The sequence below is a fragment of the Pinus tabuliformis genome, chromosome J, assembly GCF_031772625.1.
Source record: "Pinus tabuliformis cultivar Carrire ecotype Pingquan chromosome J, CPIR1, whole genome shotgun sequence".
In the NCBI taxonomy this organism is placed as follows: domain Eukaryota; kingdom Viridiplantae; phylum Streptophyta; class Pinopsida; order Pinales; family Pinaceae; genus Pinus; species Pinus tabuliformis.
This window is the reverse complement of record NC_142295.1, coordinates 701,495,725-701,512,415: the sequence shown is the minus strand read 5'-3', so window position 1 is coordinate 701,512,415 and position 16,691 is coordinate 701,495,725.

Sequence of the window (16,691 nt, the reverse complement as noted above, 5' to 3'; positions counted from 1 at the left end):
AACAAAATTATAGAAATCTTTAAATATCAAGGGCCAATAGTAACTAGCCGTTAAAACTAGCGGTAGTCTTAGCAGCAAAATGACCACTAATATGAATGCCAAATGCAATAAAAAACATGGAATTCTCTTAATAACTTGTTAGCAACGATGTCATCAACACACTGTAACAATAATCTATCAAAAATATCTATGAAACATAAGCACATTAAGAATCATATATTTAGATGTTTCCAACTGTAGTCTTCTCCTTTCATATTTTTCAAGGTTATAAGGACATCATTAATTTTTAATATAGTAAGCAATGTTCTTGTACCACGGGTGCCTTGAAACCTCCACATGCTCACAATTAATCAAGAATAAGGCAGATATATAATCATCATTTTCAGAACTTACACTTGGTTTAGTATGTTTGGTCAAATGTAAAGCAAAGGTCACGTCCCTTAATTGTCTTGGTTTCCACTATAGTTGTTAAATCATGTTCTTGGATTTTAACAAGACAATGAGTTAATTTCCCTAACAATAAATTTTGTGATAACAAAAAAATTACAGCGGGTAAAGGGATTCTTACCTCTATACGCTTTGTTAATATGTAGTGACGAAACCTTTTGACAGCCTTAATAAGAGCATAAGTATGCTTCTCAATCAGTGAATATTTCAATTCATCATTAAATAGACTTTGGCTGATGAAAGCTATCAGATGCTCTTTGGCTAATGAAAGCTATCAGATGCTCTTTCTTGAGATCAACTTTTTGGAGAAGAATTCCATAAATGGTTTCCTTAGTGGTATTTGTATAAATGATAAAATCCTTAGTAAAATTCGGTTTTTCCAAGATTGGAGTAGAGCTTATAACATCTTTTATGGCCAAAAAAATATTTCTGCATAGTACCATTCGGATGAAATTATTGATATTACTTTAGCATATTTTAAATAGTTTTAACAAATCTAGCAAAATCATAAATTAATCCCCAAACAAAGTTAATTTTACCCATGAAGGAGTGATTTTTCTTTTTTGACTTGGAGTTTGGGAGATTTTGGATAGCTTTAATCTAGTCTGGATCAATGCTAACACTAACCTCTAAAATTATAAGACCAACCAAATTTCCTGCAGTGACACCAAAGATTGACTCTTTTGGGTTTAAAGATATACCAAATTTTCTACAGTGTTGCAAAATTTGTCATAAATTATTGAAATGATCTTTTCAGCACTTAGAATATATATTTAAATCATCATGATAAATTTAGATAATTTTCCTGACAATATCATCGAAATAAACTTGTATAGCTCTTTGAAAAGTGGCATCCACATTTATTATCCCAAAAGGAAATAACTCATAGGCAAAGGTGCCCCAACGAATGGTGAAGGTAGTTTTATATTTGTCAAACATCCTAATACATATTTGATTATAGCTCGAGAAGCCATCAAGAAGTGACATCATCTTAGATCCTGCAACCTGTTGCAAGATAAGGTCCATATTAGGAAGAGGAAAATTATCTCTTATACATGCCTTATTTAGAGCATGGAAGTCAAAACACGAGCATGTGTCACCATTATTCTTCCTAATTGGGAAAAGGTTTGCTACCCACTCAATATACTAAATTGGAAAAATAATGTGAGCAGCTAGTAACTTTTCTAACACATTTTTTTATTGTTGTTGCAAGTGCAGGATTGATTAGTTTTTTCCTTTGCCAAATAGGCTTAGAATTTTATTTAATAGAAATTGTGTGTTGAATGATATTGGGGCCAAAAACATGTAGATAATTGTAGGACTCGGCAAACATATCTTTGAATTCACTATATATATCTATATATATATATATATATATATATATATATATATATATATATATATATATATATATATATATATATATATTGATTTTCAAAACAATGGGACCCATTTGTTAAATATTTGCCAAGTCTTTAATAGTCTCAATATTCACAGATATCATTTCACCTATATTTCTCTTTAAATCTTCCCTATTTTCTCCCTTCCTATCATGAACATCAATAGACAAAAAATAGTTTTCTAAAGGAGAAAGACCTTTCGGGTACCTATTGTCATCAAGGGAGATAATCTCCTTCGTATCCAAAGGTTAATTTTGTTAAAAACCACAAATTCTTTCATCATTCAAGAAGAATTTCCAATCTTCTTCGTTATTTGGAAAGTGAGGCTGATACAAAGATTGAAAAAAATACAATTAGGCCTTTTAGGAAGAATTTTCCTTTTTGGGTTCACTAAAAACACAACTAAATGATTGGCTAAATCATTTAATTCTCTATGTACATGTGTGATATTGAACAAAAGCAAGATATAAAACATTTTCCATATAGCTTGTGTATATCGTTTAATGAGCTTATTTGAGGGAGAGAAAACATTCTTGATTAAATTTACAACCAACTCAAAGTCGCCAAATACTGTGAGATGACTATAGCATAGGCTAAAAACATATTCAATACGAAGTAATAACACCTTGAATTCAACTATCTTTTACATACAACTAAACTCAAGTTTGCAGGATTATTCATATATTTTTCCAATAAGGAATATAAAACAATTTCTGCACCATTTCCCTCACTTGAACATGCACCATCAAAGTGTAAATGCCATACTTAGTCATCACGATGAGGAGGAGTAAGTGACTACTCATCTTCCATTAATAAAGAATAAACTCCCAAATCTTCATTGACATAATGAACATGAGGTTGAGGAACATTTTCAATGTATGGTGGGATCCTTCCCTCCCTAAGGACAATGATATTATTTCCATCTTTACGTAGGTACATATGTTTCCCTTCTATTAACATGTAACCACCTATTTTGGCTTGCCAATTTCCTAGAATAATTGAATAAATACTAACAGGAATGTCAATCACTTAGATATTTTAAGTGGTTCTTATTTCAATGTGTGCACACAATACTAAATAACAGCTTTAACCTCACCTATGATTTCTTGTTGGGTATTATTATAGGCCAATATCTTCTTAATTATTTTTTTTTAATACATTGAAGGCCTAAATCCTCCATATTATTTTAGACATTACATTTAGGGACCCACCATCTATCAAACAACAATTGGCGATTTTATCACAAATTTTCATTGAAACATAAAAAGGAAGATTTCTAGTGATATTTTTGTAATAGCCCTAGTTAAAAATCCATGTAAACATATATAAGACCATGGTTATGGGACATGTATTCCAAGATGAATGGTGGGAAAAACATCCTAGTGGGGTGTTCATTTGGTTTATTATGGCTAAGGAAATTGGAAAAGGCAATGGTTAAGGCTTTGGAAAGGAAAGAGGCATTATTTGGCAGTTTATTTATGAAAATAATGGAAATTAGGAGAAAAGGAAGGAGAAAGGTCACAGGTTGCATCTGAGGAGGAAATTGAAAGAAAATAATGGAAAATTAAGAAAATAGAAGCCTCATTGATAAAAAGGCTTTTGAGGATCAGTTGGTAGACTTTTTCTAGTTCAATTTTGGAGATCTCATTATATTCTCTCTCTCTCATACTCTTGTATACTTAGAGTTTTTCGTGAAGCACTCTTGTAGGAGTGTGGCATACTTGGGATTTGGAGCAAGAAGGCGGAGGAAGAGCAAGAAAGCACAAGAGGACATTGGGATCAGCAGCTACAATGGGTTTTTCTTGCAGGTACCGAGTTACATGTATGATTTCCTTACTAGTTTTGGCATGCATGGAATATGCATGTGGTTTCTTGGTCATGATTTGTCACTCGCAGGGATGATTTCCTAGATTGATAGTGGTTTTTGCTAGTCTTTCCATTTCCTGGATAGCCATGGTGTTGTGTGATTCTTTCTATTTTGTTTTCTGGTTGGTTTTCTTGTTCCTTTGGTTATGGGTTGGGTTATTAGTTCTTGGAGCCTTGGTTGGATAAACGTTATGGAGCCTTGTAACAACTTGGGTTGAGTTATTAGTCATGGAGCCTTGGTTGGAAAAATTCTCTAGATCCCTTAGTGGGTTGAGTTACTAGTCCTGGAGCCTTGGTTGGAAAAATGCTATGGAGACCGACAGCAGCTGTGGGTTGAATTACTAGTCCTGGAGCCTTGGATGGACAAACGCTCTAGAGCCCAACAGCAGTTGTGGGTTGAATTACTGTCCTAGAGCCTTGGTTAGAACAAATGCTTTGGAGCCCTAGACAGCTTGGGTAGAGACCAATCTGGTGATGGTTAGTGATGTTCAACCATGAGGTGGAATCATTGGCTGAGGGTTGAGGTGGTTTGGCCTCTGGAAACCCTGGTTTTATTTTGATGGATTTGTTCTATGAGACCCCACATTCATGTTTGGAATATGGCACAAGGGTGATTGGTTGAAGGGAGATTTGGTTTAGCCAATCTATGGACAGGTGGAACATCGAAGTCCTGAACCTAGTTGGCATTTTCATTCATCAATAAGAGTTCTCTTTCTCCTTGTTATTTTATGGGTAAATATACTTGTTTAAATGTGGCTTATATGGTTGTTATATCCTTGATATTTCTGTTAGTTATATGCTGGTTATGAATGAGTTTTATGAGAGTGAAAATGTGTGGCTCTCATCATGTTTTGGTTAATCACTGAATGTATAATGAATATATGGCTTAATAGATGATAATGCATCTAATGTGATAAGGCATTAATGATTCTTAGTGATTCTCATATAAGTATGAGACCCCTATGCTCAGATTTGTTGTTTAAACTTGTAGAATGCATATTTGTGACATGTTTGACGAAATTTTTGTCATGGCTAGTGGGGGTCCAGTCAAATCCTTGTTTAAGTATTTGCATTTGTATCATTGTTTTAATGTTATTTTTCATTTTTGGAAGTTTCATGGAGTTCTGGGCAGTGGCCTAATTCCTTTCCCTGAAAAAGTGGCACAGAATCCAGAGTCACTAGCACATAACTACCTGGAAAAGTCCCCAGTCACACACATGCCTTGTTGTGGGAGCAACTGGAGGGTCCCAGTCGCATGCATTCCCATGTCAGGGGAACAACTAAGGCTTTAATGTAGCAAAATGGAAGTTTGCCTGAAGGCCTAGTCACCTAGATGGGATGGATGTCTCCTGGGGGTTTTGTTGCAGGTGTAGAAGGTCAGGTTGTCTGCGTTGAAAATAGCAACAAGAAATGAAAAAAATAGAAACCAGAATATTCCAATTTTAATTTGTCCTTGAATTAAAATTTGAATTTAGTCTCACCAGCTGCTTGGAATTAATTAATTAATTCATTATGGATTAATTAGTTGGAGAAATTCAAGTTAGAAGTATTTTTGAAGTCATGCAAGAGTTATCCCTTAAATTAAGGAGATTATCCCTTAATTAAGGAGATAAGATTGAGTTATATTTGAGTTGTAATTATTTAGCTCAGTTTGCTGAGTTAAGTCCAGTTAAATTAGTTCCAAACTGTTTTAGGAACTAATAGAGAGTTATCAGTCAGTTGATGCATGCATGCACTCAACCAGTGTACTCCAGATAACTGAAGATTCCCTCATCAGAAACTCATGCATGTCAAAGACCCAGTTGAGTTAAATGTCAAGGACAGTGTACTATCAATTGCATGTGTTTTCCTATAAAGGAAACTCATGCATGCAGTCAAGGGAAGGTTCCTTGAGGATTGCGCAGTTATGACAGTGTGTTAGGGCAGTGTGTGAGAGCAGTGTTCCACTGGGTGAAGAAGATCATCCCAGAGGAACTGCGCAAGGAAATAGGAGCTTGGAGGGCAGAGAGGAAGGCTTGTGAGAAGCTTTTATTGCCTGTGAGTATCCAGGAGGATTGTACTGAGAGTTGGCTAGCTGTGAGAGCTAAGGCTTTGTATAATTCTGATGTATTTCCACCTTGTATGACAATACAGATAGTGGGGTTTTTAGTTGAGGCTTTCCCCTGAGTATTTTCATGTGTATTGTGATTTCTTCTTCTTTTGGTTATATGTGTTCAGCTCGATCTTGCTCTAAGCTTCTGCAAATTGATAGTAGAAGTAGGTTATAGTATTTTGCTTTGGTATATTGCATTATCGGGTTAATCTACAATTAGATTTTCTACATGGTATCAGAGCTAGCTGATCTATAGAGAAATTTCTACATGGTATCGGAGCTAGTTGATCTATAGAGAAATTTCTACATGGTATCAGAGGAAGGTTCATCATAGCTGTGAATAGTATACGGAGAAGAAAATTCGAAGTTTTAAGTTCGGGGTTGCAAGTGCAAATCAAATTCATATCATACTTCAATTAATATGGGACATTATGCTACTAATTTCCCATCGAAGAAGTCCATCAAGGGATCATCGGATGGATCGGAAGGTGAGGCATTAGCCTCTCAGTTCAAAATGGACTTTACCCTCATCGCATGCATGGTGTCATCGATGATGGGTTGTGTCTGGTATCTTGACATTGGAGCCTCATTCCACATGACCAGCGATAAAAGTTTATTCAGCCTTGGAGGAGAAAGACCTCAAGATGCACATAGAGATGGGTGACGACGAAAGGTATAGTGTTTTAGGAGTGGGCGCGGTTTCTTTTCAAAGAGAGCATGGACATCCTATCACCATGATAGATGTGAAGTATGTGCCTGGACTGAAGAAGAACTTGGTATCAGTCACGATGTTGGAGGACAAAGGCTACATTGTTGTCTTCAGTAAGGGAAAGGTTTTCCTTAGACACATCACCACGAGACAGGTGAAACAGATCGGTTCACGAGTCAAGAACTTGTATGCTCTTGAGGTTCAAGATGCATGCAAATCCTTGAGGAGAAAGGAAAATGTTAGAGACTTGGTGGTTGAGAGGGAGAGTAAATTACCTCTCGACATGCAGTCCCAGAAGAAGTCTTAGACAATTTTGGAGGAGCCACAACTGGAGAAGTGGGCAGAGGGATCACATGCAACCATACCTCCAGGTGTGAGGTGGGGCGATGTGAAGTGATCATCCCAAGAAGGCTGAAATTAGGTAGGTTCCATTGAGAGGTTTTATCTCATGGATCATACCTTGCTACAGGAGCCCAAAGTACATAGTAGCAGGAGGAATCAATGGGATTGATGTAGTCAGAGATCAAAGTGACAGAGGCTAGAGCAGTCAGATATTGAAGAGCGCAGAGAAGGATCGAAAATAGTGCAAAAAGGAAAAGTCAGTAGAAGCGCAAGGTTTTCAGTTGACAAAGGCAATAGTAGCCAAAGACTTTGATGACAAATGCATCATATTGATTCAGGTTGGATGTTTTTTTTGTATCTGAAGTTGCTAGAGCAACAATACTAGAGAGAATTGTTTCATGCATAACATTCCAAAGGTTCACAATCGTGATCAAGTTGAATTCCTTTCTTGTTGAGAGGGAGTGTTGAAAATAGAAACAAGAAATGATAAAAATAGAATCCAGAATATTCCAATTTTAATTTGTCTTTGAATTAAAATTGTGAATTAAAATTTGAATTTAGTCTCACTAGCTGCTTGGAATTAATTAATTAATTCATTATGGATTAATTAGTTGGAGAAATTCAAGTTAGAAGTTTTTCTGAAGTCATGCAAGATTTATCCCTTAAATTAAGGAGATTATCCCTTAATTAAGGAGATAATATTGAGTTATATTTGAGTTGTAATTAGTTAACTCAGTTTACTGAGTTAAGTCGAGTTAAATTAGTTCCAAACTATTTGAGGAACTAATAGAAAGTTATCAGTCAGTGGATGCATGCATGCACTCAACCAGTGTACTCCAGAGAACTAAAGATTCCCTCATCAGAAACTCATGCATGTCTACTCTGAGAAAGACCTAGTTGAGTTAAATGTCAAGGACAGTGTACTATCAGTTGCATGTGTTTTCCTATAAAGGAAACTCATGCATGCAGTCAAGGGAAGGTCTCTTGAGGATTGTGCAGTTATGACAGTGTGTTAGAGTAGTGTGTGAGAGCAGTGTTCCACTAGGTGAAGGAGATCATCCCAGAGGAACTGTGCTAGGAAATAGGAGCTTGAAGGGCAGAGAGGAAGGCTTGTGAGAAGCTTTGACTTCCTGTGAGCATCCAAGAGGATTGTACTAACAGTTGGCTAGCTGTGAGAGCTAAGGCTTTGTATAATTCTAATGTATTTCCACCTTGTATGATAATACAGATAGTGGGGTTTTCAGTTGAAGCTTTCCCCTGAGTATTTTCATGTGTATTGTGATTTCTTCTTCTTCTGGTTATATGTGTTCAGCTCGATCTTGCTCAATCTTTAAGCTTCCACAAATTGATAGTAGAAGTAGGTTATTGTATTTTGCTTTGGTATATTGCATTATCAGGTTAATCTACAGTCAAATTTTATGCATGTTCTCAGAGCGAGATTTGTAGAGAATTTGTCGAATTTCTACAATATGTGTTCCATCGATTCCACTTCCCTCACTAATACATAGGGATTTGAATCATACCATAGTAATTTTTCGTCACATGTTTACCCTGATTGGTCAGTTACTTGGGTAGATGTGGGAGGATGGTGTTACAATTTTTAGGATTATTTATAGGAAAAAAAATTATCCTCAAAACAATATTCTTCATGCTTTACCTCAAGTAAGTGTATAGGAGTAGGATTTTTCCCTTCTAAGAAACTCTTCAAATGTTTTTGTTGCCCATGGATAGTGGCCATATCAAGTAATGAAGTGACAGCTTTGATAATAGTCATTTTCTTTAAGATATTAAAATGAGACAAAGTTGAAGAAGAAGAAGAAGAAGTGGCATTTACCTTTGAATGAGATTATGTAGTGGTGTTTGTATAGGAATATTTTTTGTTGTTAGACTCTTTGAATGGAATATTTTTGGATAGAGTATTCTATTAGGAAACATCCTTACCTTTAGATTAACTTATTTTTTCTACTATCATGACCTCATCCTTTGCTACCCAATCCAAAGTTGTCACCATGGAGTCTTTCATTTTACCCAAAATTCTTTCCCTTCAATTCTTTTTAAGTTCACGATTTTTTCCTCATGATAGCCCTCATAGAATTCACACCATGAGCGAGAGAGAAGAGAATTTGGTTGGAAATTTTGAGGCATATTTCTTGTGAGATCCAAATATCAATTCTCAACAAGCATTCAGACTATCATTTTTTTCCAAAAAAGATAACGTGATTGCTCATATCTTGCACAAGTTGAAGTATAAAAGAAATATCAACATGTTTTCTTGTGTCTCTAAGGGAAGACCAATACCATGCAATTGTTCTTCATACTCAAGACATATTTGTAGAGAAAATCCCATACTATCGACACTCTTTGCTTCTAACCTATGGTGATAAAGAGGAAGTAATGTGCCATAGTAGTGCATCATAGTTTCTTGGTTATGTGGTCTAATGAATTCAGGTATCTTATTGTACAACTTGGTAAAATGGAGATTAAAAGACTTGATATTTTCACTCTTTGAATAAGTCACATTGTTATGTTCTTGAAGTAAGTCCACAAGACTTTGAGGTTTAACATTGGTCGTCTTAAGCCAATAGCATAGATCATTCCATGTAGAGAAGGATTTTATAGGTAATTCAAAGAAAATAATTTGCCACTTTACCCTCTAAAGAGTGAACAAACAATCTCATACACGTGTTTTTATCATTCACCCCAATGTTATGACAATCATTAGAGAAGGCAATCAACTGCTCATTCGTTGTAACGATAACATTTGTTGAAAATTTGGGCAAGTGATCCTTGAACTTTTGAAAAGGAATATTAGTTGGGTCCAAATTTAATAAAGAAGAGTCACACTAAAGGGTGGTGTTGGCATCCTCTTCAAATTGATTTTTTTTTACTTCTTTATAACCTTTGTTGGATTAGTGATAGACGAGATAGGGTTAAAACAAGAATAAATACTATTAATTTGAGTTGGTGATGAAGTAGGTAGAAGAAATGGTCATGGTGTAAACAGTTGCTTGTGTTCTAGCCATGATCCTTTGAGAAGGAGAAGTTGTTCTTGATTAACAAGTGAGGTCTTGATAGAATTTTATTTGAGCTTGGGTTGCAACGAGAATAATTTTGTGCCTTCCTATTTTTTTAAAGGATAAATTTAGGACTTTGACCACACATTCTTCTTGAAGATTGAGGCTCATGAGACATAAGCCAACTAAAGTTGAGTGAGGCAATTTTTGTATCTATTTATTGAAGACAATTTTTGGCTGGGAAATTATGCCAAGAAATCCACTCAACCTACTTTAGGCTCAAGTTAACCCTTGAACTAGAGGGAGCTCCCTCAAATGTTACGAGGCTTATTAATTGTTGATGCAAATGAATAGTAGCCTTTTAAGCACAGTGGTTAGATTTACAGAAATTGTGAGTTTGTTAAGAGGTGGTTGATAATGAGCTAGACTAGTTTCTTTAGATATGAAGAACAATCCCCCCCAGAAATCCAAACAAAATGTGTACTCTCAACCTTGACAAATACTCATTGTTATAAATAATGAAGGAAGATTGCAAGAATATAAAAAACTACATTCTCACCCAAACCGAGTATATCAGTTGTCTGTTATAGAAAGAAAGTGCATAGAATATCATTCAATGGCTTAGAAACAATACAGATTGCAATTATACAGAAGGAAACCATCTTCAGATACAGAGGAACTAACATAAACAGACAATTTACTTAGCTTGCTCAGTCAATAATATAAATTTGTCGGGAATTAAGGGAGGTTGATACTCAGCCTAGCCTCTCCTTAGGATCCACATAACTTCAAAATGTACAAAAGGAAAAATTATGAGAACACTCACAAATGAAAGAATATGCCAAATGTTGAAGCATGACTCTTCTAATTAAAACAACTAAAAGGAAAATGCTTCCAAAATACAAATTTCCAATCTTGGCCTCAAAAACCAACCTCTATTACATTGAAATGAAAGAATATATAGAAAAAATTATATTCTTGAAGTTGTTACAAGCTTTCAGGAATAAAAATCTAACATTAAACTAAAAAGGAAAGAAATCTCTTATTATGTGCAAATAATGTGGAACTACCTCATTGACTATGGATCTCCTACCTTTAAATTTGAAATTGTTGCCCTAAAAAATTGTCCTTAAATAAGGCAAGCCTTGTCACTTGTTTTCCACAATGCTCAAAAACTGCCTAGAATGTTGGCTAAGGATATTGAATCAATCTTTGCAAATATGGATTTGATTGATTGAATGTTGATGTCCACCCTTCTTCAAATGCTAAATTCATGTCCAATCTCAAATTATTCGAATTGTGGTTAATGTACTGTTGGAGGAACTTATGCACTAGAAAATATTTTGTCCAATAATGGAAAATATTTATATTTTATCTCATCCATTGTTGGAGTAAGGAGTCAAATACATCTACATTGAGCCAAATTTTATTTAACAAGTCTATTTATTAATTTTTATTTCTATTTATCAATTTTATTCTCGTTTATTTCAAATCTTTACATTTAATTTTATTTAACAGTAAAACTATAGTTTTACCGCTTATTTCAAATTATTAGATTTATTAAACTTAACCTTCTCATAATTTTTTTTTTTAAGCATAGGTAGGACCCTCTCATTTTCGAGTTTTTACATGTTCGTTATTCACCCCATTTCTGGGGAGGGTAGCACAAGAATCGAACCCAAGATCTTAGGTTTGGTGAGACTTCATTTCCACAGCCATTGCCACTTGAGCTACCCCATGCGGACTAACCTTCTCATAATTTATTAAAATATAATTTTAATCTTATGTTTTACTGATTTTTAGGTGGCATCCTCTGGAGTCCTCCCCCATGCTTTTCAAAGCAACTATATAGGGATTGGTTACTTGTCTAATTTTTTTTGTTTCTTATATATTTTATTTTAAAATTAATGCTATTAACTTTTTTATTTCATTTTATTTTTTAATTTTTTTTATCCCAGAGGAAACCATCAACCCGCTTTACACATAACTACTAGTAAACATCTAGGGGTATGCGGCCTATCCTCCTCTCTGTAAATCAAGTCGTGAACAGGGGAATTTGAACCTTGGATCTCTAAGTTTTCACAGATTTCATATTACTTCGATTACCAATTGAGTTGCTCCCCAGGACAATTAATATTATTAGCTTCATTTACATTTGTTTATCTAATTAATCTACATTAATTAATCGTGTTTTATTTTTTAATAAATAACATTTAATTAATGATTTACATTATCATTATATACATATATTCATTGATTTATTTATTTATTTTCATTTTTTAATTTTTATTTGAAATGTAGAATGAGATTTAGTGTAGAAAATGGCGTAGGAGACAAGGTTAATGAGCTAACGCCAAAAATTTTAATTGGGTCATTTTGCTAAGAAAATGTACAATAGCGATTACAATGTCGCCTCTCAAGGGCTTCTCTTCATTCTTGTAGGTCAATCTCACAAACTATGATAGCCCAAGAACACTCAAATTCAACAACATTTTCAAGAATGAAATCAAATAAATAATGGGTTATACTTGTTTGATCATTCAATTCATGATCAAGACTACGTTGGTTGGCAAAAAACATTATTCATATCAAAAGGAAACTTGTGAATGAACAATCGTTCCCTAGTGGAGTCACCAAAAAAATGTTGAGGGCAGAGTTTTAATTCTTCGCCAACAATTCCTCGAATCTCAAAGGGCTAAGTGAGAAGCTAAATGAGAAAATGGGAACTGAACCCAGTTGCTTAAAGCCCATATCTAACTCCTACTAGTATATATTACAGATTTACAAATATTTACAACAAACTTTTAAATATAGTAATAAAAAAATAGAACTTTACAGTCGATGAAAGTAAATAAAAAACATCACATGTATAGTAAAATAACAAAAAATTCTAGGCAGTTTCGCTAATCTACACCAATAGCCTAAAATGGTTTTGCATGGGTAAAGTATTATGGCATATGAGAGCAAAAGTACATGCAACACATGCACAAATATACTTAGAATTTAAAACAATATTCTTAAAAAACTAAAGAGATGTATGCCACATATAAAAGAGCCAAGAAACTCATTTTATTAAATAAAAATGAGTGTACAACTAGTTGTCTTTTCAAATTTTTGGGAAAATTTGGACCAGAAAAATGACTTTAGAAGCCAAAGATATTAAATATACATACAAAGGCAACCAAATGCCATGAAAGAAGCAAATATGGTAAAATTTTCTGGATTGGACCCTTCTAATAAGACCATCTTAATCAAAGCTCTGCAAAAGCACAATAATTAGCATTGAAAATAACCAAACCTTCTAAAAAGAATAAAAAGTTGCAGAAATACTAAAACAGCCTTATAAGCACAAACAAACAAAAATGATGTAATCACCCCTTCCTTGTCGCTCCTCAAGAATTTTCTGTTGTCAACAAGACAGTTAGGCTCATCACTTAAAAAAATTATAGGATCAAAAAAATGACAACTTAAGCATATAGCATACCTCTCTTTACTTCTGAAAAATTCCTTTCTTCAATATCCTCTTGCTCCTTTTGTAACTTCTTCAATCAATTGCAAGATAACTACCTTTAATTTCTCTTAATTTATTTAATTAATCTTTTTCTTTTAACTTTGGGAAAAGAGGGTCATCTGAAAGAAATTTTGTCTTTTTTATTTATTCTCGAGTAGGTGGGGCCCCACTAGGCTCATATCAATAACATATCATTAGACCTTATCTTGTGACTCCCTCAAACATATAATATAAATGCTATCATGGCATAAATACAATGTCACCAACCATAGTCAACTATATCATCAAATACATCATATATATATATATATATATATATATATATATATATATATATATATATATATATATATATATATATATATATATATATATATATATATATATATATATATATATATATATATATATATATATATATATATATATATATATATATATATATATATATTCATATATTCATTGAAAATGGCATGCATGATATCATTTGTGTGCCTCTTACATTTCCATAAAGCATCATAACCAAAAAATAACATTGCTCACATAGTGTATGTCTATATCCATGTCTGAAAAGTAAGCAAACAAAGCCTATTAAAATCCCAATCATGATAACTCTGGAACCCTGTGTAAGCCAAATAATTTTCCCTTCCCATCACTCTTATGTCACTTCATCTACCTCAAAATGCAAGTCTAGGAAGGAAAATTATGTTCTTCCTTCATCATAAGTCTTGTGAGTGTTGGTGTGAGAATGGGATGGAGTGGCATGAGTGGAAGAGAAAGTAGGTACAAGAATCATAGGTTGTCTTCATTTATCTATCTGTGTAAGGGGGATTTTAGGCTCCCATTTAAGGAAATGCTTATCATGAGACAAATTAGATGGAATCTAAGGGACAACAACAGGTGGGGGAATATCATGTCAAGAACAAGAATGTCAATTAACAATTCTTATGGGGTTGGGATCCTATCCATTATGATATTGAGGCTATTTTTGTGGAGGAGGATGGGGCTCGAGAATCTCCATGATCCTAGGGTGTGACTAAGGAGAGTTGTGTGATACAAGAGTAGTAGGGGACGTCCTCCTAGATATAGGTGGTTAGTCTAGGTCAGTTGATGGAACTCATATGAATCAACATCAAAGTGGATAGAAAATCTTATTCTTTTATTTCTATTTTCATGCCATATTACATTTGCTTTCCTGCCTTGTCCGCTTTGGTTCCCTCGAGAACCCTTGCTAAAGAAACTCATATTTGCAGGGAAAAAAAAAGTCATGGAACCATATATTTCAATCATGTGATAATGAAACAATTCAAATAATCACATGCATTTCTCTTTCCCAATGTAATATTTTGAGTACTTGAAACATCATATGGCTAATGAAGAGAGAGAGAGAAGGAAAGTGAAAAAGTAACAAGGATATTTTATTCATGAATGTTTAGGGAAAATAAGTTTACTGGCTTCCACTCGCATGTAAATGGAGGACACAACTACAGTATATATATTTTTATCAAAGGTCATGAAATGGGTGTAATAATGTGTGAACAACTAGAGAAGAGTTTTGAAACATTCACGCCAATGTAACTTCTGCATGCTAAAATTCAAACAACAAAGTAAGGGGTTGTAACAAGTTGCAAGAGTTTTGTATATTCTTTGAAAAGGGAAGATATGGCCACATATGAGACAGAACCCTGAGTTATTTTGTTTTGACAATTACCAGTAAGGAAATTGTGGGTGAAGACAATATGAAATGAATAAGTGAAAGGGTGGTTTTCTTTAATAAATATGAATAATTGGTACTAGTATGAAGTTTAACAACATCATTTTAAAAGAAGAAATAATTTCTAGGTGCACTGAAATATAATAGCGATTACATACTTCATAAATATCTTTCAAGTAAATGCATTAAGGGGGCTAGTGCATTATTTATGAATTTAAATCAGAGTTTGCAATTTCTAGATAGAGGGTCTCAATATGAGGCTTGCATTAAAAATATCTTGTAACAAATTTCATCAGATAGGTGACACATTACTATAGGTTCATAGTTACAAAAAAAATATGGCCGTGATATTAGACAAAGTGCAACAATAAGCATGGGCCAAGTACTTTTATTACATTTCTCAAAATAACCAACATAATAAATTGGAATTTTTTGTGAAAAAATGTATAGTGATAGGCAGTCATGACATGATTAAAATAATCAATGAACCAACACTTTCCAAAAAACCTTTTAGTGTAACATCATAATGACTTTGAGTGGATCATAGCATAATAATTTTGAGTGAAATAGGTATTGACTTGTAGATAAAATGCACAATATAAGTAAGCCATGAAGTATTGTTATTGACAGCATAAACCTATGATACAACAACCATTTCTTTTGCTACATGAATGTTTGAAGTGGAGCAAGAGGAGTAAGGCTCGTAGGTTTGTATAAGTTGACGAGTTTAGCCTAGGTCATTAAGAGAAAAAGGTCATGTGGGATTCTTAAGAATAGGGGTTGGTTGCAGTGGCAAGAGGACTAGTTAAGGAGGCTAATATTCAAGTGATGGGCCTGAGAATTTATTTGCAACTAGCATGGCATAATAACAACTCAGAGGGAAGTCCAATAATCAATGACATATGCATGGATGGAGTTACCATAATCTTATTTCCTAACAGGAGGAACCATGCACCTTATAAGTGTGCCATCTCGGACAGGAATGAGTGCTACCTCTTTAAAAATTCAAGTATGTCAATTATAAATGAATTATAATCCAAAATTAGTATAGGAGAGCAAAAATGGATGAAACCTTGAAGTGGAACAAGGAGTTTAACCCAAACATATCCCATATGTATATCCATGCATGCAACTACCTAATATGCTAGTTATATAGTGAAATCCCACTTCTATAGAGACAAAATATTGGTATAACTGAGTTGTTTTAGCTTTAAACCATTTTCCATAGGACCAAGTACCATTACTAACCACACAATAGCTAACCACATGGTCTCATGGCCTATTCTTCTGCAAAATTAGGGTTTGAACTAGAGATGAGGGGTGATTCAAGTGAGCAAACAAGTGGAGTATTAGCTCGAAATGGTGAGAATGAATGCAAAGGTGGTTTGGTAGCCTGCCTTGAAGACTTGCCACCCATGGCACATGAGAAATCCTGAGGCATGCCTTGGGATGTGTGTTATTCATTGCAATTAACTTCATTCACCACCCAATTCAATGCATGCCAACTGATACCTCTTATTCATGTGTCGTATAAAATAACTTTAATACATGTTAAAAACTTCATAAAGTGCCACCCTTAATAATTTAACATATGTC